The 27,804-nt window shown below is 38.8% G+C and overlaps 1 protein-coding gene across 1 annotated transcript in view; it reads left to right on the forward strand.

Annotated features, from left to right (window-relative positions):
* LOC125083920 (uncharacterized) overlaps nt 1-27,232 on the forward strand; it is a 153,868-nt gene extending 126,636 nt beyond the window's left edge. Inside the window, exon 5 of the mRNA XM_047700938.1 lies at nt 26,915-27,232. The gene's annotated coding sequence lies outside the window, so the exon portion shown is untranslated. The remainder of the gene's footprint in view (nt 1-26,914) is intronic.
* Nucleotides 27,233-27,804: the final 572 nt, after the last annotated feature.

Consider the following 27,804-nt stretch of genomic DNA (forward strand, 5'->3'; position numbering starts at 1 on the left):
AAAAGTAAAAATGCTAGTTCAGTTTATTACGTACACACAATAATAATTTACACTAGAGACATACTATTTTTGGTTCACAAAACACATATATATTAGATGTAGAGAGCACTTAACAAATATTTATTGAATTAATGAATGCATGAATAAATGAATAATATCCATCTCAACACTATCCTGTACATGCAATATTCCCCCCACCCTTTAACAATGAGAAAGTTGAGGCTCAGAAAGATTAAGTGAATTACTTGAAGTTATACTGTTAACTAAGTGCTAAAGTCATGTACAAAGCTAGGTAATTACTATCAGAAGGGTAAGTACTATGTCTATGATAGGGATGATAATATCAAAGCCCCTACCACAGTGATAACATAGTAGCTGCTCATTAAATATCGTTGACAAAAAAATAAAAAAGAAAAGTATGGGGCTATGTCTTTGAAGGAATACAAATCCCACAAAGGAAAAAAAAAAGGTAGTATAGAATCTGTTAAGTGTTCAAAAATAGCTGAAGAGATGCAGAGGATAGCACAAAACCACACTGGAACTGATAAACCCCAAAACTAAAGGTTTTTTTTTTTTTTTTACTTATTTCACCTTATATCACTTATATATTCATATATCATATGAAGGGATAGACTTTGGTGCTTTCAACGTTTTGGTGGCATTTGGTTTGTTCCTGCAGTTTATTCTTTCCATACATTTTTTAAACTTTCTTTTATATTATTTATTTAAAGAAAAAACCTCCCTTTCAAGTATGTAACACTAAATTTTCTGGGCATAAGAGACAAGATTTTCTCTCAATCTTTTTTTTTTTTCCATGTATCTGTGTGTATATGGAAGAAGTTCTATTTCTTATTTTTGATGTCTTCATTCCTCCTGCCCCTCATTCTAGAACCTAATACTATTATATCATGTTGAAAGATAAAATTCCACAAAAACGATAATTTAGAAAATAAAGTAAACATCACATCAATTTCTCCTCTACCCATCCCCTTGGAAAAAAAAAAAAGTTAACACATGACTTCTTTTCTCTTTTTCCTATGCACATACCTATGACTAGCATCATGATCCATTCATTGGCCTGAGTTTGAAACCACATTGATTGTATCAACAAACTCTCCACTCCCTACTAACTGACAGATAATGTCTGGTTGCTGATACTTTGTTAAAATAGTATTTTTGAGCAAATTATCGTGGGAAGCTTTTCCCAAATTTCCCTCTATTGATTCAATATCTCAAGTAGCTCATTAATTCCTTTCTTCCTCCTTCTTCATGGACACTGCTCTCGTGCACAATCACCCATAGGCGGAATCTCCAGAATGTTCTCCTGTACTACTTTGCCATTCCTTTCTCTGCCTAATTCATCCTCCTCAGCATCTCAGGTGTTATCTCCCTACAATACAAACCTAATTATGTCAATCTTTTTCTTAAAACCCTTTGGTATATACTTATGTTTTACCAATTTAAGTCCAAATTCCTTGAGAAGCTCAGATAGACTCTATCAGAGCCTCTGAGACCCAAAACCACATCTTCTCAGTCTCACCTCTGATTCCAACCTAGATTTGTCTCATATTACAACAGAGTCTCATCTCAAATGAATACCATGTATTTCCAGGACTTCATCCATGCTACAGCTTGTAATGAGATCCTAGTTGTAAAGCTCACACATGGAGCCCCCAAATTTATGAAAGGTAACTTTGAGAGAAATCCTCAATCAATGAGAGATGGAAACCTATGGATTAATGCTTTCCCCAGTTGTCTTTCTAGAGGACAGCTCTGAAATACGTTCTGTATGTTCCTTAGACACCAAAATTAAACCCCAGTATCCAAGAGCTGTGATGTCAGAAATGCAACTTTATGTAGACATTTTTCCCTTCCCTAATTTTCTCTGTTCTCCCACTTGTACTCTGGGTTTATCTCCTTGACTAGGGCTTTGCTTTCTGGTAGAACCCAAGCTACAATATATAGTACTAGACTCTCAATGGGAGTGATTTAGGAAGGGGAAAAGCCTTGGGCAATGTGAGGTAACTAAGGGACTGGCGAGGTATGGGTCAATCATGGGCATGTCTTGTCATTCACATGCCTGGCGATAATGCTGAATGACAATTGTAGCCAACATGGTCTGACACCAGCAGGACAGCCAAGAGTTCAGCCAGCTAGGGATGCAGGTTACATCACCCACTAGGCTAGGAACCTGGACAAGTAGGAGTAGTGGTTGGAGGAGAGGGAAGTTTAATATTGATGGTGGAGGTCGGAGGTAGTAAGGTGGTGTAGGGAGGAGGTAGTAAGATATCAATGACTTCAGGACCAGTTGCAGCACTGAAGACTGGAGATTACATTAGTAAACTTTACCTATGAAGTGGTGTAGAAATTGTGGCTGACCTTGAAGACTTAGAGGCAGAGGAATTTCTGAGGGAGACAAAGGACAGACTGTGTGAATTGCTTCTGGATTCTTTTTTTTTTTTTTTAAGATTTTATTTTATTTTTATTTATTTGACAGAGAGAAATCACAAGTAGGCAGAGAGGCAGGCAGAGAGAGAGGAGGAAGCAGGCTCCCTGCTGAGCAGAAAGCCCGACGTGGGGCTCGAACCCAGGACCTGGGATCATGACCTGAGCCGAAGGCAGCGGCTTAACCCACTGAGCCACCCAGGCGCCCCTGCTTCTGGATTCTTGACTCACCTCCTCTAAGCTCCATCTCTGATTTCAGCGCACATTCAATGGCTTACCTCAGGCTGACATCTTTTCTCGAGCACAGGCTGTTTCGCCCCTAGATATTTTCAAAGACCAGCTATGCTTGATCTGGAAGCACATAGGGGTTGATATATCCTCAAGTAAATTTCAACTACTATGAGATAGGAGTGGTGGATAAAAATCATCAATTCTTAGGTGAACAATTCCAAAAGGCATTCTATATCCTCTTTAGAAAATTCCAGTCATGACTGAGCGCAAATTGCCTACAGTAGTTATCTTAATGATGAAGTGGTGTGTTTGCTTTTTTCCACTTTCCCTTGCTCTCCCCTCTCTTCTACCCCTGTTTGCAACTTCTTGCTTCCAGCACTATTTTTGGGAAAATTCAAGCTAAGAAAAAATCCTTGCTTTACAATATATTGTAGCTTCTATTTTCTATCCTATCTTATGCTATCTGTCTTTGCTGCTTCTTGGTATGTGCCAAGGAAATAAATGGAGAAATAGAAAATGCAACAAATAATTGAATAGAGTTTCCACAGGGAACTTAAGCTGTCAAGTTGAAAAGGTCCACGAAGTACCCCAGAAATGGTTGAAAATGGAGTGTTTTTGAAATTTTCTCCAGGAAAGTCTGTTTTTATCTCTACGTCTCCTGTACAAGCTGTTCTCCTGAGATTTTTCTTTGTGATCCTCCTGTACCAAACTTCTATTTCTTATACACGATGCTTTCTTTCTTGGAGACTTCCTCAATAGTCTTAGGATGCATAGGAGGTAATTTTATTTATTTATTTATTTATTTTGAGTCCTTAATGTTTGAAGAAGTCTTTATTTTTGCCTTCTACATGGATATGGAATTACAGGTTAGAAATAATTTCCTTCAAGTATTTGAAAGTACTATCTTCTTATTTTCAGTGTAATTGAAAAATCCCAAAGTAATTTGTTCATAATCCTCTATATGTGATTTCCCCCACTCTCTGGAAGCTTGTAGCATCTTCTTTAGTCCCCAGTGTTCTGAAGATTCAAGTGAAGTGCCTTGATGAAATTTTTTGTTTGGTTCTAATCTCTATGTTAAAAATTTCCACAGATGTTCCGGCAATCCTTGGAAGGCTTTTAAATTTTTCAGTTACCTTTTAAGTCAATTAAAGGAAGAAAAAAGTGGTTTTCCTATTTATTCCTATTTACCATTTTGATGGCTCTGCATCCTTTCTATGACTCCTGAGCTTTCATCTGATGTCATTTTCTTCAACCTGAAAAATTTCTTTTATTTTTTTTTAAGATTTTATTTATTTATTTGACAGAGAGAGAGATCACAAGGTAGGCGACAGGCAGACAGAAAGAGAAGGAGAAGCAGGCTCCCCGCTGAGCAGAGAGCCCGATGCAGGGCTCGATCCCAGGACCTGAGATCATGACCTGAGCTGAAGGCAGAGGCTTTAACCCACTGAGCCACCCAGGCGCCCCTGAAAAATTTCTTTTAGAGCAGACTGGCTGGTAGTAAATTTTATAGTTTCTGTTCATCCCCAAAAGTCCATTTCATCTTCCTTTTCAAAGGATATTTTCACTGGATATATAATGTTGGTTTGATAGGTTTTTGTTTACTTCCATATGCTCCCTTGTGTTTTGTGTCCATTGCGAATATTGAGAAGTCAGGCATGATTTGTACCATTGTGTAATATGTTCTTTCTCCTCTAGTTGCAGTCAAGATTTTCCCTTTATCTTTGGTTTTCACTAGTTCAATTTTTGATGTACTTAGATCTAATTTTTCTTTATATTTTCCTGCTTCATATTCACCAGGAACTCTTGGCTATGTCGGTTAATATTTAAACAATTTTGCAAGTTTTAAGCCATTATTCCTTCAAATATTTTCCCCTTCACTTTCTTGTTCCTCTCTCTGTAGGTCTCTGATTATATGCATGTGCATGCAAACCTCTTGGATATCATTGGTCCATCATCATAAAGGCTCTGAAAAATGAAAGGCTCATTTTTTCAGTATTTTTTCTTTAGCAAATCAGTCTTAATGTTCCCTCTCACCACCGTCCCTCCCACTTTCCTTCTGAAATCTTCAGTCTTCAGTTTTTGGGTTCACTTGGGAGTTCTCCTTCACTGCCAGAACTCTAGAATTTCCATTTTGTTCTTTTTTTATAGCTTTCATTTTTCTGTTGCCATATCCGTTTACTCTTGAGGAACCCTACTTTCTCCTAAGTCTTTGAATATATTTATGATACCTGCTTTAAGGTCTTTTTTGCTAATTATGATGTCTACATCATTTCGGAGTTGCTTTGTCTTGACTATTTTGTCTCTCTCTCTCTCTTTTAAAGATTTTATTTATTTATTTGACAGAGAGAGAGATCACAAGTAGGCAGAGAAGCAGGCAGAGAGAGAGGAGGAAGCAGACTCCCTGCTGAGCAGAGAATGTGATGTGGGTCTCCATCCCAGGACCCTGAGATCATGACCTGAGCCGAAGGCAGAGGCTTAACCCACTGAGCCACACAGGCATCCCTTGTCTCTTGACGGTAGGTCACATTTCCCTTTTCTTTTAGTGACTTCATATATAAGGCATTGCAGATAATTTGTTATAGGGATTTTGGGATCTTTTATCTTTGTCTGAAGATTGCTGTTTTTTTTTTTTTTTTTTTTTTTTTTTTTTTTTTTGCATGGGTGTGGCGGTCATTCAGCTGAAATCTCCGTTCAGTTTTTCAGCCTTTTAATGGTTTGCTCTCTGCTGGGCTATTTGGATCCTCCTCCATGTATGGACAGTTCAGTGGTTGGTCAAGGATTTGAGGGGAGTTTATATGGAGATTTGGGGGCTTTCTTCCCTGTTGTTCCCTCCTTTCGGTCACCTTGGCATCCCTGATGAATCCCTGATTCATTCTCTAACTCCTTAAGTCAGAAAGACAATGGCTTTCTTTATGAATTTTAGCCACCCTGAACCACATGGATTGAGAAATGCTCTCAGAAGAAAAGCTTTCTAAAAGTAAGTCTCACCCTGAGCAATTGCCTTCTACAAAGGGTTAAATCTTCTCTATCTTGGACTCCTTTTGATTGTTCTCAAGTAACTTAAAATAATTGTTTTTTTATACTAATTTGGAGTTTATAACTGTTATCTGTGGGAGGGTTAGTCTAATATACGTATCAACCATTTCTAAAACTAGACTCTTACATAGATTTTACTCTGTCATGTATCTCTTTGAAAAACTTCAGTGGTGGGCCACCTGGGTGGCTCAGTTGGTTATCGTCTATGTTCAGCTCAGATCATGATCCCAAGGTTCTAGGATCAAGTCCCCCCATCGCGGGCTCCTTGCTCAAAGGGGAGTCTGCTTATCCCTCTTCCTCTGTCTCTCTCCTGACTTGTGCTTTCTCTTGCTCACTCTCTCTCTCTCAAAAAGATAAATAGAATTTTTAAACAAAAAACAAAACTTCAGTGGTTAGTCCTTGTCTATAGATTAAAGACAGATTCTTTAGGGGCACCTGGGTGGCTCAGTGGGTTAAGCCTCTGCCTTTGGCTCAGGTCATGATCTCAGAGTCATGGGATTGAGCCCCTCATTGGGCTCCCTGCTCAGCAGGGAGCCTGCTTCCCCCCATCTCTCTCTGCCTGCCTCTCTGCCTACTTGTGATCTCTGTCTGTCAGATAAATAATAAAATCTTAAAAAAAAAAAAGACAGATTCTTTAGACCAAATATACTCCATTTTGTTTTGTCGGTGTGTTAAAAATTTTGCCCACCAGTGCCTGGGTGGGCCCAGTCAGTTAAGTATCTGCCTTCGGCTCAGGTCATGATCCTAAGGACCTGGGATCAAGCCCTGCATCACATGAGGCTCCTTGCTCAGCAGGAAGCCTGCATCTCCCTCTCCCTCTGCCTGCCACTCCCTCTACTGTGCTGTCTCTACAAATAAATAATAAAATCTTTAAAAAAATTTTCTTCCCACAACAGACCCTATATTCCAGCCAAACTGAACTGTTCTCCAAACATTCTATTTCGCTATGCTCCTTTGTTCACGTAATTCTTTAGAATAATATTTCTCCTAAATTTGCATGCCCCAATCCTGACTGTTCTTCAAGGTCTAAGACAAATGTCAACTCCTCCATGAAAGCTATCTTTATCTACCCAGTGTGAAGTGACTTCATTCTCTACTAAATACCTCTTTATATTTATTTCACTCATTTAATAAGCCACTCAGGTGGTAGAAGCAATATGAGCATGAGTAAATTGAAAGATGAGGAAGACATAGTCCCTACCCGAGAAATCTCTGCTCCCATAATGGTAGAGAAAGCAAAGTCAACAGGAAGTTGGTAAATGCTGCAGGCAGAAGTTGCTGTGGGAAGCTCTAAAGAGGAACTCAGTCTAGAGTATCAGGGACAACCTCTTGAGCCAAGTATTCCTAGATCAGAGTCTTGAACAATGAACTTTCTGGATTAGATACACAGACTGGGAGAGGAGAAAATTCTTTTTTTTTTTTTTAAGATTTTTTATTTATTTGACTGAGAGAGACACAGCGAGAGAAGGAACACAAGCAGGGGGAATTAGAGAGGAAGAAGCAGGCTCCCAGCAGAGCAGGGGCTCGATCCTATGACCCTGGGATCATGACTTGAGCTGAAGGCAGACACTTAACGACTGAGCCACCCAGGTGCCCCATGGGAGAAACATTCTTGAAAGAGAAAACTACAATTTGGAAGGCACACAAGTATGAATTCCCGTTAGGACTGAGCATTCTGTCCTCAGGGGATCTGATCTCCTAGTAGATGTTAGGAGGTGTGACCATGTAGCCACAGCTCCTGCCCCTCCAAACATTTGCCAGGTGACTCTCCACTCCTGGCTTCTGCAGGGTCAGCCCTCCCCTGAGGTCCAGCTCTCTCAACCAACCTAGGTTTGCACAGTAGAAGTAGATGCGGGGATCATCTAGAAAGGATATTTTTCATTCTAATGAGTTGGCTGTGTGTCTTGTTAAGACCTGCAAGGGGTCAAGGACAATGCCAAATGCTTTTAGTTCTTATAACCTAAGAGAGAGCTTCAGTACTACATAATCCATCATTTAATTTTATTGAATGAAGGAGGAAATTCTTCCTGACCTTTGCACCAGCTTTATTAATGTTATGACAATGAGCTAGCTCACTCAACACATGCTCTGGGGTGTGAAACTAAAGGAGAAATTTTAAAACTGGGAATACATTCAATAAAATTACACATAACATTTACAAGGATGTGTGAATGTGTCCGGAGGAGGGGCGAGAACAAACAAAATAAAAAAAGGTTTCTTTAGTGCAGTAAAGTTCCTGGCTAATTTTCATTTCCTTTGCTTTTTATAAGTATCATTTTTAAAAGGTATGTGGAATGAATACAAGGTGGAAGGAAGAAAACTTGGCAGAAAATGATAGGTGAGGAACAGCAACGATTTAAGAGCTGTGACAGGGGCGCCTGGGTGGCTCAGTGGGTTAAGCCGCTGCCTTCGGCTCAGGTCATGATCTCGGGGTCCTGGGATCGAGTCCCGAATCGGGCTCTCTGCTCAGCAGGGAGCCTGCTCCCTCCTCTCTCTCTGCCTGCCTCTCTCTCTACTTGTGAATTCTGTCAAATAAATAAATAAAATCTTTAAAAAAAAAAAGAGCTGTGACAAAGAGTGTTAGAAATCAAGGGGCTTCTGGCTTGCGGGATTTGAGAAGAGCCTCATGCAAGGAGGTTGATCTATAAGGGATGATGAGACTATCTCCATCATCTCCATCAGGGACCAGACAGGAGGCAACAGGCTTAAATTTCAGAATGAGGGATTTAGATAAGAGAGAAGGAAAATTTTTCAGACAGTGCAATTTGATAGACACTGGAATGTGTAGCTGGGAAGCTTGTGGAATTTCCTTCTCTAGAGGTCTTTTAAAAATAGAACAGTGTTTCATCTGCCTGAAGGATGGACTCTGTTTGACCTTTCAAAGTGTCCATTGAACTCAAAAGGTGCAACATACCTCAGAGAAGAAAGCAAACCTGAATCATCCTGAGCAGCTTGAGTAATGAGAATTGGGTGTAAAATTTTCATATTTGACTTGATTTACACAAGTCACATATGTAAATATGGCTGTTATAGGTCTTTCTTTTCCTTTCAGTTGAATGTTTGCATTTTTAAACCTTGGCGATTAGGGTTTAAGTAAAAATATTATAGGGAAAGAAGGAAGAATGTTCATCTTACTTTAGGGCCAATTTTTATAGGGACATAGGCAAGAAGAAAAGGATATTTTGAATATCTTTGATTTTGCTTTCACTTCTTATTCTAAATTTAAAAAAAAACTGCCTTTTCTGTTGGAGTTGATACTTTGAGTAAAATTTTAAAAAATTAATTTAGTCTAAATGTTTCTTACGGTGTTTTTGGTATCTCAAACTGGGAGAGGTTCTCTGTATTTAATTTCCTCTCAGGAAGTTTACCTTCAGAAGTCCAAGTGTGAGGTCAAGCTTTGGGTTGCCGGAAATGGTAAATGTCCTTTACTGTCTGAGCACCCAGACAACACTTAATAAAACATCCTCCTTTGTGGGCATTGGTAAGGATTAATGTGCTTTCACCATTTCCTCTTATTTTATAATTGGTGAATTCTGGATTCAGTCTTCTAAAACTCAGAAATGAAATTATATGTAAGTAAGATCTGTATCCTCTGGATTCAGCTGTAACAGCAGCTTTCTGGTTATAGGCGGTAGCCATCTTTTTTCCTTTCTAAAAATCAAAATGTCATGAAGCCCAAAAGGGATGTAAGCTTCAGAGCTTGTTATTTACCTCAAGCAACAACAATGCCAGGGTGTTTCTAAACTTGATCTCTGTTTCAGATGATATGAGGACAGTCACAGGATAAAGCAGTGAGTCATAATACCTCATATTTGTGTCGCTCTTGTCAAAATGCTTACTCATCTAATATCTGATTTGATCTTAACAAGAGCCTCCTCAGTGTCATGATCTTACAGGTGAGAAAATAGGATCTCAGTACGGAGATGCGACTTGCCCAAGATCACAGTGCTAGAAAACGCAGGGTTAGAACACTCCTGATTTCAGAGCTTATGTCTTTTCCATAACATCATGTTATGCGGTCTACGAGGATCTATGAGAAAAAAAACCTAGTGTGTTTTTTTTTTTTTCCCCACCACTGGTGAGATCTTTGTCTCTGATTCATTCTGAGCTAACATCATATTATAGACCATGACACTAATGTTATTGTCACCAAATAGAAAGTTGTGCTAGGAGTCTCATGGAGTAAGACACCAAAGGTTTTTAAAAATCCTGCCATTTCACAAAGGTCATGCAAATTTCTGATAGGGCAGTCCATATGAAGATTACAACTTACTCTAATTCATGCTCACTTTTGGTTATTAAGCAGCATTTTGTTTTTATGACAAAACTTACTTTAATTCTTGTATCTGTCTCTGACAGAAATTAAATATTAACAACTCCCATGATCCCTGGCTCTCTGTCTTGGATGTCTTTGGGGGTACAGTGGCTTTATTTCCTTCCCTAACAGTTCGGAAGTTTGTTTAATACTGAGTCAGAGGAAGCATTCTAGCTGAGTCCTCACATGGTCTTGTTTACAGCTCCGGAGTGCACATAATAGATAAGCTACTGATTTCCACAAGAACCCCCACATTTCCTGGGTGTGTGGGCGTGTGTGCTCGCGCCTGTGAATTACGATTGTGCAATCTGCCCGCTAGCTGCCTCAGGTTGCAAAGCCGTTTCTGATCTCTAAAATATTTCTCTCCCAAGCCTAATTTCATCAACCAAAATCCATTGTGTTCCATGGGAGCTGTGCTGGTAACTAATAATTAACACTGAAAGCCCCATGAGTTTGTAACAAGATCAAACTTGATATTGAGGCAGGGAGTAGGCAAATTTGCCTGAGGAGCTATTGTGAAATAAAGCTGCAAATGGCCATAGACGAACGCTGTTCCATCTGTAGGATTTCTCTCCTTGACTGTAATTATAACTATCACTTAGAGAGAACCCAGTTAGGTCAGCATCATCTTATTTGATTCTAACTGTAGCCCTGAAAGATAAATATGGCTGAAGCCCTTTTATAGAATAAAGGTGACCAGAGATTCAGAAATAGGTCTTGTAGTAGGCTGATGGTAAGTGACAGAATGATGAAGGGGGCCGGGACTGTTGGACTCCAACGACAGAGTAGGTTCCACAATCTTTCTTTCATTCCTTTTTTGATGTGACTTTGCTTGAACTTAATTGTAGGTTACATAAGGCATTGAATTTATTAGAAGAGCGGTCCCTGAATAGTAAGGGAATTCAGCCTACAGGTGTTCAGAAGACGATGGTGATAGGCTGAGAATAGCTCCATTAAACTCTTGAATATTTCAAGGAAGGTGATCTGAGGCAGAAATATTACAGAGACCTCAGATCATTCTTGCCTGGAAATGGCGAATGTGTACATGACTGCATGGGTAATCTGTCCTGGGTGGGGAGCTGAAATGATTACAACCGCCATGAGCAAGTACTGGATACAAAAAGTGCAGAAGCAGATTTTTTTTTTTTTTAAAGATTTAATCCATTCATTTAACAAGTAGGCAGAGCAGCAGGCAGAGAGGGGAGAAAGCAGGCTCCCCGCCAAGCAGAGAGCCCAATGCGGGGCTCGATCCCAGGACCCTGAGATCATGACCCGAGCCAAAGGCAGAGGCCAACCCACTGAGCCACCCAGGTGCCCCCAGAAGCAGATTTTTTAAACCAATTTTTATTTTTTATTAAAATTTTTAAAATTTATTTATTTACTTTTTTTTTTTTTTGAAAGAGAAAGAGAGAGAAAGAGCCTGATGTGGGGCTGGATCTCAGGACCCCATGAACATGACCCAAGTGGAAAGCAAGAGTTGGATGCTTCACCAACTTAGCCACCCAGAAGCCCCTTGAACCAAATTTTTACATCAAAACTAAGTAACCTGTATTATCTCAAGATTGTGCTTACCACGTTTAGGCCCTCTTTGTAACTTTTATTTTTAAAAAGCCATCATAATTTGTTCCCTTCGTTTTCTCTTCCCAGCTGCAGCTGCTACTGAATTTGAAGCATATCATTTACCACTTTTGCAGCGATAGCTTTATTTTTGCAAAGTGAATGGAATAGAGTTTGTGGGCATATAGAATGCAGGCACTGAGAAACCTAAATGAATGTGTAAGAATGACCACAAGGCACCAGACGTGGGTGTATTTATCTGCTTGTCTCATTACTAAGAGGTTTTAGTTCTAACAAATATCCGGAAGGATTTAGCTTTGGGGAGTGGGAAGGCAGAAGGAGTGGAATAAGAGTTTTGAAACTGTAAACAATTTATTTGAGCCTCCAATTGATGTACTCCATTTTCTTTACATCAGAAAAAGGATTCCTTAAGGGACAGTTAGGGAAAGATTTTTACAACCAGTGTACACAGGCATTAGAAAGTTGATTTTACAATTTATTTAGTAGATTAATAAGACATTTCATTGCAAGAAAAATTGGAAACTGCCAAGTTTAAATATTAGTTGTTAAAACAGCAGTTAGGACTTTTTGTGGCCCAGAAATGTGTCTATCTTAGTGACATTTGCAAGTTAATTGTGTTGATGCAATTCTATCTGATGTTCTACTCCTTAAATAGATCATGTGGTTTCATTGACAGAGGGTAAGTGAAGCTCCTTTTCATTTTCTTTTAAAATTTTTAAAGTAGGCTCCACACCCAGCATGGAACCCAACATGGGGTACAACATGGGGCCCGAAATCACGACCCTGAGATCAAGACCTGGCTGAGATTAAGTGTCAGATTCTTAACCACTGAGCCTCGCTGGTGTCCGTCCTTTTCCCTTTCTTTCAGAGACACCATAGGAGAGTGTAGATATTCAGTTCTGGGGTCAGACTACTTGGGTTAAATCCCAGCTCTGCCTCTATCAAGTTTTATGACCTTGGGCAAGTTAGTTATAACCTCTCTGTGTCTCAGTTTCTTTACCTTTAGAATGGGGATGATAATCATGTTACTTTTCTCATGGGGTCATTATAAAGATTAAAATGAAAGAATCATAGTACACACACATAGTGAGAGGTCAATAAATAATTCTTTTTGAAATTTACAGATAGTAATAGTTACTTTTTTTAAACATACAGTTCTATGAGTTTTAATACATGCATAGATTATTGTAACTACCCACATACCAACATAATAGGATGCAGAATAATTTCAGAAGACTTCCCTTACACACCTGTCTGTGGTCTGATACTGGTGCCACCAGCCCCTGGCTACCACGGGTATGTTTTCTGTCCTTACATAGTTTTGCTTTTTTACAGAATGTCATATAAATGGAATCATATTGTATGTCATCTTTTGAGATTAGCATCTTTCACTTAGCGTTATGCCCTTGTGGTACAACCTGATTTATAAAGGAACTCCATCAGAAATTCATCTGACTTCATAGAAAAGGGATTAGATAAGATTTTTTAAAAGATCATTAAAGAGAAGAAAACACATATATTAATATCATACAAAGGGGGACTTTGGTCTAATATTAGAAAGGAACTTTCCAGAGTTATCAAAATATCAAATATGGTACATCTTTAAGAGGAAATTATCCCCCTGTCATTAAGAGTGTAGACACATAAGCTGAAGGGCCACTTGGGAGGCCCGGTGAAGAAGATGCAAGAGTCAAATATAAATTATAAAGTCAAAAACAAATATAAATTGATAATGGTGATGTGTGGTGTTTTGTATGTGGGGACCTGGAGTGGGACAAATAATCCCAAATAATCTGTAAATGTAATCATATTTGCTCCATGCTTTGTGGGTGTCAGTTAAGTGTTGCTGGGTGCAGGGGGACCTGGGACCCTTGTCACCTCCGCAGCTGAACTGTATACATGGGGAGGTTAGGCAGCAACCATTAGAGAAGATCAAGAAGAGGTCAAATCCTGACCTGGATTGGAAGAGAGGGATGGGGTGGGGATGGCAATGTTGAAGGAAGGGAAGGAGCTGGGCCTAGGCTGAGCAGACACATCTGCTACTTTGTACTGCATGTTTGATCCCAGAGGCAACAATTTTCATGATGTTTTATAAATAACGTGTATATTCACCTAATTTACACAGGCACACATCCATATATAATTGTGTATTATGTATGTGAATGTATGTGTTTAACTTGATTCATCTTCATTCTGCAAATCTTGTTAATTTGCTTCTAAAAACCTGAAAGTTCACTGTACCAACTATGGTTTTCTGGCTATGCTCAGGGTAATTATGTGGTATTTGACTTAATCCTTGAGTGAAGATGTTAACATCACATTACAGATGAGGAAGCCGAGGTTTAGAGGGGTGAAGTGACTCACCCAGAGAAACACATAGTAAATACAGACAGAGCTGGAGCTGCTTTTCAGGAATGTCTGCTTGTCTTCAAAGTCTGGGCATTTGTCTTCACTCTGCTTTTACATGTTGATGAGAATGGTTGGATTTTGCTCTTTTTTTTCTACTTGGAAATCTATGATCAATTTTATTTTATTTATTAGTTTTTTTTAAAGATTTATTTATTTGAGAGAGAGAGTGCGAGCAGAGGGAGAGACAGAGAGGAGGAAGAGAGAGAATCCCAAGCAGACTCCCACTGAGCACAGAGCACAATGTGGGGCCCAGTCTCACAACCCTGAGATCATGACCTGAGCTGAAGTCAAGGGTCGGTCTCCTAGCTGACTGCCCCACCCGGGTGCCCCTCCAATTTTAAATACAAGTGAAAACAATCTGACATTTTAAAGTATACTCTATAATACTGTGTTTGTTGTTATTACTGGTGATAAAACTTTATATCCAGTTACTCACTGAATTTAGTGAGGATTTCAGGAAAGAAAAGCTAAGCTTGTGGAAAGGTCTTGGAATCAGAGGACCTGAGTTAAAATTTAAGTTCTGTTCATTATAGCTGTCTGGTTTCTCTCAGCTTTGTGTTCTTTGGTGAATTCAAAATGTAATACCATGGATATTATGTCATTTAATGACAAAAATGGATGGACACACGCCTGGCTTTGTTTATCCCATGGTAGGTGTTTAGTAGGAATTTGAGAAATTAGGAAAGACAATGAAGAAGCACTTCTAATTTCACAACTGAAGTATGAGAAGAAAGGCTACGGCTTTATTTGTTTGGCCTGTAGTCAACTTGGGGCTCTGGTTTGTACTTGGTGGTTTTAGAGAAGGTTGTATAGGACTATTTTGTTTACATTCAACTCAATCTTACACATGTAAGTATGAATCTAGCACAACAGGGAATACATTGGATGAATTAAAGTATTAGATGGTATATAGATTTTCAGGATAGTACACACACACACACACACACACACACACACACGGCCATTATGCCATTCTTTTCTTCTTTTAATCACTCTCATATGAAGACTAATAAACCCCTCCGGAGATTTCATTACTAAAAGTGAAAGAAGCCAAGCAGGGCTGAGAAGTTATTTGAACCTGTTTCATTTTAGCATATATGGTTTTCACTTGAGCTCTTCTCTCTGATTGAAGAGAAATGCAAACGTGAGCCGTCGGGGAGTCTGTTCCACTAGGATTCAACTTTCCTCTAACTTATGGTTGTGGTTGCCCTAAGGCTGCATTCTGCCATTTTTGAGTCTGGCATCTTTTACCTTTTAGTAGCAATTTTTTTTTCTTCTGTTCATTCGAGATTTAGTTCTACTTATCAAGTATATTTATTGAAAGTTTGCTCCTCCTTGTGTCCCACGTGCTGGGGCTTGTTAACCTAGGGAGGAAGGCAAGACACAGCAAGTGAGGACAGCAGAAGCTGGGGAAGCCAGCAAGGAGACAGACTGGCTGGGCAGAAAAGAAAAGCCAGCATGGGGAAACCCGAGGCTTGATGACAAAGACAGTGGGGTGCTCAGCTATAGGTAGGTGCCATGTTGTTAAAGCAGGAGGTGGGGAAGGCAGGCACTCCAGATCACTGTTGGAAGCTTGGCTGCCACCCCCAGGTGTCAGCTGTGTTTCAGTCCTCCTACCTGCACTGGTGAGTGCTGGTTTCATCTTTTTAAAGGCACAGATCACAGCTTCTGATATAAGAGATGAGGAGTTATATAAAGCTTACTTGTTGAAGTATGTTTAAGGACGGCTGTTTGTTTTTGTCCCATTTGTTTACAACTATGTTGGGGAGTTTTTCTCTTCTACTCTCAACTCCTCAGTGTACAGGTGAAGCCATGCTGGTAGTGTCCAAAAGGCACCAAGTGAGGAGTCCATTGTACACTTCAGGCAAGGTGATCAAATAGAGTCGAGGTTGACTGCAAAAAATTTAATTCCCTTAATAATGCCACAAACTAAACAAGACTCTATGTGTGTTTTCTAACTCTCTTCGGCATAGCTGGCAGGTTGCATAATACCCTTTTGTCCTAAAAGTGAACATCTTTATGGCAGAAATTACTGAAAAAGACATGGCAAACATCTCTAGCATCTTCCCAATGGATTAGTGGTCCCTTTATTTTTTTCACACTATCCTGGGCATTATCAATATTTTTGTAGGGTGCCTGGATGGCTCAGTTAAGTGTCTGACTCTTGATTCTCTTTGGGTCATGATCTCATGGTTGTGAGCTTGAGCCCCATGTTGGGTTTCAAGCTGGCCGTGGAGTCTGCTTGAGATTCCCTCTCTCCTTCTCATTCTGCTCCCACCCCCCCCCCTTAAAAAAGTAATAAAAATACCTCTCACCTACATTTGAACCTTATAAGAACCTCATGTTATAGATGTTATCTTCGTTTTGCAATGAAGGATCAGAGAAGTTATTTACTTTGTCCAAGAACATACAGCTAGTAAATAAATAAAATAACATTCTGTACACCAACTTAGGGGTTTTGCTATCACTTCTAGAACTCACAGAATTTGTATAGCTGCTGACAAAATATTGAGTGATATAGACGATATACACTGAAATGAATCTGCTGTAGTATCTCTTGCCCTTTACTTGTTCCTCTCATTTCCTTAGTTTAACAACCTTATCTCTTTTTTAAAAAAGATTTTATTTATTTATTTGACAAAGAGAGAGAGAGAGACAGTGAGAGAGAGAATACAAGGAGGGGGAGTGAGAGAGGAGAACAGGCTTCCTGCTGAGCAGGGAACCCGATGCAGGACTCTATTCCAGGACCCTGGGATTATGACCTGAGCCGAAGGCAGAGGCTTTAACCCACTGAGCCACCCAGGTGCCCCTAAAAAAGTAATTTTTAATCACTTTTTTATTATTAAAAATCTTTTAATTCCAGTATAATTAACACACAGTGTTATAATAGTTGCAGGTTGTATGGTCTCGTGATTCATTGATTCTACACATTACTTGGTGCTCATCACTATAAATGTACTCTTCATTACCTTCTCCTATTTCACACCCCCAACCACCTAGTTAACAGTCTGTTTTTGTTTTGTCAGTCTCTTTTTTTCTTAGTTTGTTTTGTTTCTTAAATTCCACTTATGAGTGAAATGATGGTATTTGTCTCTCTCTGACTGACTTATTTCACTTAGCGTTATACTCTCTAGATCCATCCATGTTGTTGCAAATGTGAAGATTTTATTCTTTTTTATGCCTGATCAGTATTCCATTAAACATATGTACCACATCTTCTTTATCCATTCATCTATCAATGGACCCTGGGTTGCTTCCATAACTTGGTTATTATAAGTAATGCTGCAGTAAACAGGTGTGCACATATCTTTTCAAATTAATGTTTTCTTTCTTTTTTTTAAGAGTATTTTTAAAAAAGATTTTGTTTATTTATTTCACGACAGAGATCACAAGTTGGCAGAGAGGCAGGCAGAGAGAGAGTGGGGGGAAGCAGGTTCCCTGCTGAGCAGAGAGCCCGATGCAGGCCTCAATCCCAGGACCCAGGATCATGACCTGAGCCAAAGGCAGAGGCTTTAACCCACTGAGCCATCCAGGCACCCCAAATTAATGTTTTCCTATTCTTTGAGTAAGTATCTAATAGTGGAATTTCTAGATCATATGATAATTCTAATTTTCATTTTTTGAGACGCCTCCATACTGTTTTCCACAGTGGCTGCACCAGTTTGCATTCCCACCAACAGTGCACGAGGGTTCCTATTTCTCTACATCCTTGCCATCACTTGTTTCCTATGTTTTTCTTTTAGCCATTGTGATAGGTGTGCGGTGATATCTCATTGTGGTTTTGATTTGCATTCCCCTGATGATGAGTGATGTTGAGCACATTTTCATGTGTCTATTGGATAGCTGGATGTTTTATTTAGAGAAATACCTGTTCATGTCTGCTGCCCATTTTTAAATTGGATTATTTGTGTTTTTTGGTGTTGAGTTGTAAAGGTTTTTTAAAATATATTTTGGATACTAACCCTTTATTGGATATGTCATTTGCAAATATCTCTGTTCACCAGGTGTAAAATCATAATCATATGGTGTAGGCACAAAATTCAATAGTAAGAGGGAGCTGTGTTATCAAGAAGGTCAGAAACATACAAGAGTATATGGAGAGCTTTATTATGTGTCAGGAGGTATCTTAAACCTGAAAAAGGAAAAAGAAAAGAAAAAAATGAAGAAGAAAAAAAATGACTAACTATTTGAAACAAGACTAAAAATGCCTATTAACACCATAAAGCACTAACAAGATGAAATCTGGATGGATTAAAAATGAAAAAGCAAAAAATCATTAAAAGTCTATAAGAACATGTGTATTTACCTCATCTTAGGAGGGAACAGAACTTTTTAAGCATAAAGGCAATGAAAGAAAGCACAAATGTTTATAGATTTGATTACATGAAAGTTGACTTTTGAAGAGTCATAAATGAACAAAATAAAAATCAAACAATAGATGTGAAAGTATTTGACATCAGATTAAGAAGGGCTGTTATTTTTAATATATAAAAAATACTTATAGATCAAACCAAAAATCTCTAAGACTGCAGTAAAAAATGGATAAAAGGTTTAACCAGAAAATTCAGTGAAGACAAAATACAAGAGGCTAATTTTAATTCAAAGATTTCAACTCATTTTCTAAGAAAAGGATTAATTAAAACAAGATAGCTTTTCTCTATCAAAATAGAGTGTTTCCAAATATATATATTCAATTTTGATAATGGTCTGGTGATGGACATCGGTGGGGTCATAAATTGATGTACACTTTCTGGAGAGCACTTAAAATTTTTTTTGAGAACCTCAAATAAGTTTGTGCCTTTTGACCTCACAATTCTCTTTCTAGGAATATACTCTGTGGTTTTAGGAAAAATTTCAAACAAAGATAGATAAATATCCTGAAACATACCTATATATGATATCTATATTACAAAAATGATATTTATATATAACTTTGCCATATATATGCAAAGATTTTTATTTCAATATTTTAGGAAAATATTTTTAGGAAAACTTTTTATTATGGAAAAACCAATATAAATGTAGAGAGAATATGACACTCAATCTCTGTGTATCCATTACCTGGCTTTAGAAATTATTAATATTTTCCCACTCTTATTTCACCTGTTTCTGTTTGCTTTCTGTCCAGGACTATTTTAAAGCAAATGAAAGACCTCTTATTATTTTATTTGCAAATACTTCTATATGATAAAAGCTTCAAAAAGTATCCAAATGTCATTATTAAGTCTAAGGGAATTAAACAGGTTTATGGTCACATTTCTTCCTTGACTAAAGAATGTCTTTTGATAATTGTTTTGCTCACATTAGAATCCATAAGAAGGGTCTGCACACTGCACATATCAATGTCACATCTCTGAAGTTAACGTATAACAGTCCCCCCTTTCTCTTTCTCCTGCTATTTATTTGCTGAATAAACTAGGTCATTTGTCCTGTAGAATGTCAGATTTAGCTGATGTCTGCCTCATGGTATCATTTAATATTTTCTCTTTCTCTCTTATTTTCTGTAAACTAGCACTTAGAATGAGGCTTGATTAGTCAGGCTCATTTACAGTTTTATTTTTTGGCAAGGATACTGTGTGTGTGGTGTTTTCTACTTCCTGTTGTATTATATCAGTATGCATATAATTTCTGCTTGCCCCACTTTCAGTGACTCTAAGATTGATTTGTAGTTCTGGTGAGCGCTCTTTATCAAGGTTCCTATTAACTTTTTACATAATTATTAGTTATTACATTTATTAATGATCATTGCCTAGAACCATTATTTCATTAGAACCTACAAAATGGTATTTTTTCTAATTCAACCAATCCTTTTGCATGAACTGGAAATTTTCTGTAAAGAAAAGCTCTCTCTCCGACAATTTGATTACCCTAAAAGAGTTCATGCTGGAAAGGCATGATACATGCTTGATTCTTTTCCTTATTTTCAATTTTTCAGAGTAATGTGTTAATACTCTTGCTACCTTTGATTCTTTGGTTTATTGTGGTGCAAGCTTCTAACAACAGAAGTGACTGTCCGACAGCAGAAGATACCCTGTGGTATATCTAGGCTATAAATACTATACAATCTTTAAATTTCAAAAAATATTTAATAGCATAGGAAAAGATTCTAAATTAAATGTTAATTGAGAAAGACCCAGAAGTATATAAATAGCATCATAGAAATATTATCTAACGTGCATGCATTGTAAAATACTATCTCAGCCTCAGATATAAACATGATCACCATAGGATAGTAAGTTTTAGTCTTCAATTTTTATCTTTATTTTCCATAGACCCTTCTAGAAGGTCCACTACTTTTATCCTTAAAAGAAAATGTAAATTTGTTTGAAGGAAATGTCTCTGGGTAAGTTGTTGTACTTGGAGAGATTCAGGGATGCTGATTTTGGCTCCAGCTTTTGTAACTTCTATTTTAACTCTCTCCTACATCTAAACAAGTTTTTATGGTACTAACCAAACAATTGGAATGATTTAAAATGTACTGATTTCTGCAGATTCTGAGACGTCTTTTTCATTAAACATAACACTCTCTGTTGACTCACATAAGCAGCAGAATGGAATCTATTAAGTCACGCTCAACTAAATTTGACTTAGTTCAGAAGACAGCTGAACTGAATTTCCTGTTTTTGTTTTTATGTGTGTGTGTGTGTGTGTGTGTGTGTGTGTGTGTGTGGCATGTTTTATCAAGTGGTTCATTGGTCCATATCAGATAAACACATGGACCATAATCTCAAGATTGCATCTTCTTGCCGGGATCTGTTTAATATACTACATTTGTTTGTTGCTTAGTTTCAAGATGAATGAAAGGAAACCAACACACTGTCTCTGATTTTGACAAGTTCCCCAAGTAATCCTCAAGAAAGTACTTGATTCTCCAGGGACCTCCCTGAGGCCCATTATACCTCCATAAAATGAGGATCAGATGGTTTGATTCAGGGGTTGTTTCCAACACAGTATATGTAACACTCTTGGCCTAATGCTCAGCAACTCACATTTGCCCAACAAACACTAGTTTTCTCTTCTCTCTTCCTAAACAGAAAGGAAAGCTGTCTTGTCCAGTTTTACTCTTCTAATCTTAGAGAGCAGATCCTGGGGGCCTGTATCTAGAATCAAGTCCAGCTCCTCTCCTGGTTTTGGGACCAGGGAAATAAATACATCTTTTGTGTCTCAGTTTTCCCTACCTGAAAATGGGGAATAACAGCACTTACTTATAGGCTGCTATGCATTTAAATGGGTTTGTAAATGCCTAGGGCTTAGAACTTTCCGTGGCACAGAGCTGGAACTCTGTGGGTGGGAGCTATTATCTTTATTATCTGCCTAGAGAAATGGTACGTCCAAGCTCAAGGTTCAAGTCACTTCCCCCTTGGATGACGTGTGAAAGACACTGACCGTTCTTGCTTTACTTCTCATTTTCTAGGTCCTACACAGAACCTCTTCCTTCTGTTGATTCCTTTAATACTTACAGTCACACTATCCAGATTTTTCTTTTCATAATCCTGTGATTATAATTGATTAGGATTATGGGATACTTATCCCTTTTCCTTGTCCCTTTGCATTGTTGTTGTGATGGTGGTGATAATGAGGGTGTGTGTGTGTGTTATAGCCTGAGATATGGTGGCACAGCCAGCTGATGGATGCGGGTATAGTTGTAACTTTCTACACATTCATTCCATTACTAGATTTTATTGAGAAATTTCCACAGATTTCTCTTTCTGTTATGGAATTTCTTATTAGCGTATTTCCCCAAAAGTAAATAGCTTATCTCTCAACCCTGCTTGTTCAGGGGTGGGAATGGGATAACCTCAGTTCTTCCGTATTTTGACAACAGAGTGTTATTAGACGGGTTTAGGAGAAGGTGCAGAATGACTCAGAGATAGGGACAAACCATATGGCCATATTATTCAGGAATGGGACAACATAATCAGGGCACAGGGAGCTCTAGACCCCACAAGGGAACATTACTCTCAGATGATGGGGACTGTATTAGAAAACATTTCTCGCTCAAACTGAAGAAAATAAAGATCCAAAGTAGATATAAGGTGCCTTCTGTGGCAGTAACCTGAGAGATAGTTCTGTAAATGTGCTTCTAATGATACAAAGATGTCCTTTCTAATAATTCATAGGCACCAGGGAGTTTCTCAAGTTCCATCAAAGGGATCAGGGTGTGTACCTTAGGAGACCAGGACAGTGGATTGCAACACACCTATGGGGGGTGTTGTATTGTCAAAATAGACTGAGTTATAGAAATGGGGTCTGGGAAATGAGCGCCCATGAATAAAGCCTTGTCATTGGCACTTAGCAGTTCTTAGAGTAGACAGTAATCTACATCTGAGGGCAGGCCCCTGTTGTCTGGACAGAAATATCTAGCAAGTGATAGGACAATCCACTCAGATATCCCTCTGAGACTATTAAGAGCATCTATGACTAAGTGCTTTAGTTCTTTGTTCTCCAGGGAGAGACTGAGGCATTCTTTGTTCCACTGATTGTCATACCCAATGGTAGGAAGTGATGTCTTTAAATCTGCTCAAATGAGCCTATCTGGGGCAGATCACACAGGGCGCTGGAGACAATGCTAAGAATTTTGGAGGCTGGGAAACCATTTATGGGTTTTAAACAAGGAAGTGAGAGAAAAATGTGCTATTTATAGATTTATAAGCTATAGAATCAGAGAAAAATCACTTAATTGCACTATTTTAAATTTTAAAAAGAGAGTCACCTACCTTCCATTCACAAAACCTTTGGAAACACTCTAAGATATTATATCACTCAGGGTTCTCCAGAGAAACAGATCAAATAGCATATACATCTATATCTATCCTGAAACCTCAGTTCTAGCTGTTAAGGCCTTCAACTGACTCGATGAAACTTGCCCACATTATGGAGGGTAACTTGTTTTGTTCAAAGTCTACAGACTAAATGTGAATCACTTCTAAGACGTAGCTTCACAGTATCCCATCTGGACTGGTGGTCGGCCAAACACCTGGACACCACACTCTAGCGAAATGGACACATTAAAATTAACTATTGCAGACAGAGAGCATTTATGATGTCACCCTTAGTTGAGAGGTGACTTTGTTAGTTCAGGGCAATATAATATCACCAAGGCAAGTCATTTGTTATCAATTACAAGTGTCCATAGTCAATAAATATGAGTTGGATTCCCACATGAGCCATTTAGTTTTAAGGCCCATGTTTTAGGTTGTATTCCAACATTTTAAGGTCTATCTCGAACCTTCTGAAATATAGTCTTACTAAGGGAATGTGCAAGAGGTATGGGAAAATCAATGAACGCATATGCTCCTATGAGAAAACAACTCAGAGTTGCAGGTTGTTGGGGTGTGGTAGTGGATAAAGTATGGTCTCACCCTGGCATGGATGGATGTAAAGGGCCAGCATCTTTCTCTATGGATCACATTTTTAGAAAGATTTTGTTTATTTATGTGACAGAAAGTGAGATTGAGCATGAGCAGGGAGAGCGAGAGGGAGACTGACACAGGGCTCGATCTCAAGACCCTGAGATCATGGCCCGAGCCAAAGGCAATCACTTAACTGACTGAGCCACACAGGTGCCCCTTGCATTTGTTTTTTAAATGAAATTTTGACTTTCTTTTAAAACTCACTATGGGGGCCCTTGGGTGGCTCAGTGGGTTAAGGCCTCTGCCTTTGGCTCAGGTCATGATCCCAGCGTCCTGGGATCGAGCCCTGCATTGGGCTCTCCGCTCAGCAGGGAGCCTGCTTCCCTTCCTCGCTCTCTGCCTGCCTCTCTGCCTGCTTGTGATCTCTGTCTGTCAAATAAATAAATAAAATCTTTAAAAAAAACACAAACCTCACTATGAAGGGATAAGTTTATTGTGTATATCAAACTACACAGTAAAAGTTGTGTCTGTTGTTTACCAGACTTTAAAGATCTTTTTTCTTTCTCACTTTTAGTCACAAATTCTAGAGAATGGAATTTGAACTTTTAACTAATTTATTATTAAATTATTTATTAATTTTGTTATTATTATTAACAAATTTGTTATTTAGATTCAGCATCTAATCCTCCATTTTATTCATCTGTGCCGTATTTGTAAATGAATATTTTTCTTTTGTTTATGGGATCCAATCAATAATTATTCCATGGTGACGTTGGTGTGGTGAAATAGGAACTTTCTACGAATCTAAGATTTGCTAAGATTTGCTGATTATGGGACCTTCACTAAAGACAGATATTCAAAGAAGCCCCCAGCCCTTAAGGAGCCCACATTGTCATGGGGCACCCAGGCAAAGGAACACTTATAAAACATTTTGATCAATGGTATAAAAGAAGCTTCCTCTTGTGACTTTTCTCCCACCACCTACATATACTTTGTTGTGAACCCTGTTCTTTCCACCTGCTCAGGCTTCCATACTCCTTTTCAGGGATTCCAATTTTCCTTGGTGAATCCTGCCTTCCCTGTCATTTGAAGTAACCAGGCTGCCATAGGTGACTAGACTCCTTTAACCGTGGGACAAATACAAGACCCAGCACAGATGAACTGATTCTCTCTCCCAGGGTCTTGAAACTTAGTGAGTGGCTTAAGGAGGGAAAATGGCTGGAGGCTTCATTTCCTTTGTTGTATCCTGAAGAAACTATCCAACCTGCATTCATGACTGAGTCCTCTTTACTGGTTGTGCAAAAAGCCTTGTTCTATTCAAGTTTCCTTTGATTTTGTGAGCTACTTCAACCCATATCTTTACAGTAAACTCCTTTAGAAATGTGGTTTATGTTGCTTAAAATGAATGAAGCTTTGATACGGAGAGCTCCTTGACCCTCCTTATTCTGGCCATACCTCCATCCTTTCCTCGTATAAGTTTCATTTTAGTTTCTGTCCTTCTCTACATTTTTACTCTAGGGCACAATGACTGCCATTTGAGGGAGAGTCTTGGCCCAACTGAGGCAGATCTGGGTTTTCCCTTTACTACATTAATCACACTGGGTAGGAATTAGAATAACTATGATCTGTACTATCAATTCGAACTATCATTTGAAGAACTCATCTCCTGTGTATACATTACCTCATTTAATTATTATATAAGTCTATGTATTAGGCATCATTATCTCCATCTTATGGTTAAGGAAACAGAAGTTCAGACAGGGTGAAGAGCTGGTCCAAGGTTACACAGCAGGAATATATCAGAACTCTAATTTGAACCAACATCTACATAATCTCAAAATTCAGTTTCTCTGAGTCATCTCAGCTACTTTCCCCAGAGACATCACAATTTTGGTATCTTGAGCACATTACTTTATCTTTGCGAGACTTGGTTTCCTTACCTATAAAACAGGGGTATGAAAACCTGCTATGTCATATCATTGTAATTACTAAATGGGATAATGTAGAGAAATTCTCTGGCTTTTGTAGGTGTCCAAAAGCGAATGCTTTCTAGTTCAGTGTCCAAATTTGATATGTAAATCCAGATTTTGGAGATTATGGTGAATTCAAAATCTGGGCCAAATCAGTCATTTCTGATTATCCCTTAACCAACTTCTTACCAGAGCACCTAGCAGCTGAAAAACTTTAAATTCGATTGTTCTCTCCTTTCCCCTCTCCCTCACACCTTTCCATCTCCTGGAAGAAATGCTAACAAATGATGAAACTCTTATGATAGGACATCAGTGGCAAAGACCATTGTGAACTCAGACTCTGAGTAAGTGAGATATAGTCTTCTGGTATTTGCCTCCAAGGTTATGTATTTGCCTATATGTGTTTCTTATGTCATTTTAAAAAAAAGATTTCACTTCTTTATGATTTGACACAGAGAGGGAAAGAGATGGCGCATTCAAGCAGGAGGAGCAGTAGGCAGAGGAAGAGGGAGAAGCAGACATTCCGCTGAGCAAGGACCCTGACATGCTTCTCCATCCCAGGACCCTGGGATCATGACCTGAGCTGAAGGCAGATGCTTAACTGACTGAGCCACCCAGGCAGCCTGTCATTTTTTAGTTTAAAAATGTAACTCATTTTTTGATAACACTTTAGAATATCTCTAAACTTCTATACTAAGGAATTTTCAGTTTAGCAGTTGAAAATAATAACCCCCCTACTTTGTAGTGTTGCTGTCAGGGTTAAATAATATGCGACACAGGCCCTGGGTGGCTTAGTCAGTTAAACTTCTGGCTTTGGCTCAGGTCATGATCTCAGGGTCCTGGGATCAAGCCCCATGTCAGGCTCCCTGCTAGCTGGGGACTCTGCTTTTTCCTCTTCCTCTGCTCCCACCCCCGACCCCGTGTTCTCTGTCTCACGCAAATAAATACACAAAATCTTTTAAAAAAACAATACATGACAATTGCTGTGCCTAGCACAGACTAGGACTTAGTAACTGTCAGCTATGATTATTATGACACATTTATTATTTTAGTTTTTTTTTAAATTTTTATTTTATTATTATTTTTTTATTTGACACAGAGAGAGATCACAAGTAGGCAGAGAGGCAGGCAGTGTGTGTGTGGGGGGGGGGAACAGGCTTCCCACTGAGCAGAGAGCCAGATGTGGGGCTTGATCCCAGGACCCTGAGATCATAACCTGAGCCGAAGGCAGTGGCTTAACCCACTGAGCCACCCAGGCGCCCCTAATTTTAATATTTTGAACATAATTGAGGCCTAGCAAATTTGGTTGAATTGAATAGAGTGGTCCACAGGAACAAGCTGTTTTGTGGAATAGGTGAGTAGTTGAAAAAAAATGTTTTAAGTCACACAACGTTTGAATGCAAACTGAGGAAAAATAAGTAAAACTCAAATTTTACTTATTTAATTAGTGATTTAATTAGTCTGGGTAATTTTTCTAGTGTAAGATTGGGTTGTGGAATAATTAGAAAATACTTATTCAAACAAAGCTTTTGGTTTTAGCTTCAAGTTTAAGTGTTACTCATTTTCCTTGTTACCAGGAAACGATATCTGCACCGAGCTGGTATGAGGGAAGCTATACTTTCAAAATGCACTGAAGAGTAAATGTGCTTCATTGTCCCTATGACTGTAAACAAAGCCCACATCCTTTCCCTCTGGCCAAGGTGATGGTAAAAACACCCCAGCAAGTACATATTATGAGCATTTATTTTACAAATCTTTGTCAAAGTGACAGTTTGTGAGAATCACATGCTTAGGGCTGGTTGCGAACGGTATCACAACCCCCTGGCCCTGGAAGCATCAGGTACCCATGCCCAGCGACGCTGGAGTGTGGTTTGAGTAGCTGGAGGAGGAGCAGGAAAGTGGGAAAGCTTAAAAAAAAAGCTGGAGGGAGGCATGGAGAATTCACTGGAACCAAAGTTCAGGCAGAGGCGAGTCACTAAAAGCATGATGATAAATCAATGCCTTTGGGGGAAAACTGAAGGTACAAATGGTAGGAAAAAACATAAACATCAAGACTTCTGGTGGTACATGCCAGGATGGAGGGTGGGGCATAGAGCCTGGGGATCAGAGATGAGTAAGGACCAAGAAGATGGATTAGAGTCACACAAGCGTGATGGCCTGAAATCCCCTTGTGTTTGCCTCTCGTCCATGGTGGGTCCACTAACTTAGAATTCTGGGACAGGGCAGATTACAAACTTCCAAATGGGGGCAGAAGTCTTGTATCAAGCTTGAAGGTGATAAGAGATTTTCATAAGCAAGAAGTTTCATCTCCTATAATAATATATTTCTGTGCTGCTTCCTATCTCAAATTTATGGCAGGAGAAAAGACAAATATTGAAATAACACAAGAGAACTGTATCCTTCTACCTCATCTTTCTGGACTTCTCAAACTTGGCTCCCAGCTGTGGCAACAAGGAATAGCAGGGTA

This window comes from Lutra lutra, chromosome 13, assembly GCF_902655055.1.
Source record: "Lutra lutra chromosome 13, mLutLut1.2, whole genome shotgun sequence".
Lineage (NCBI taxonomy): Eukaryota > Metazoa > Chordata > Mammalia > Carnivora > Mustelidae > Lutra > Lutra lutra.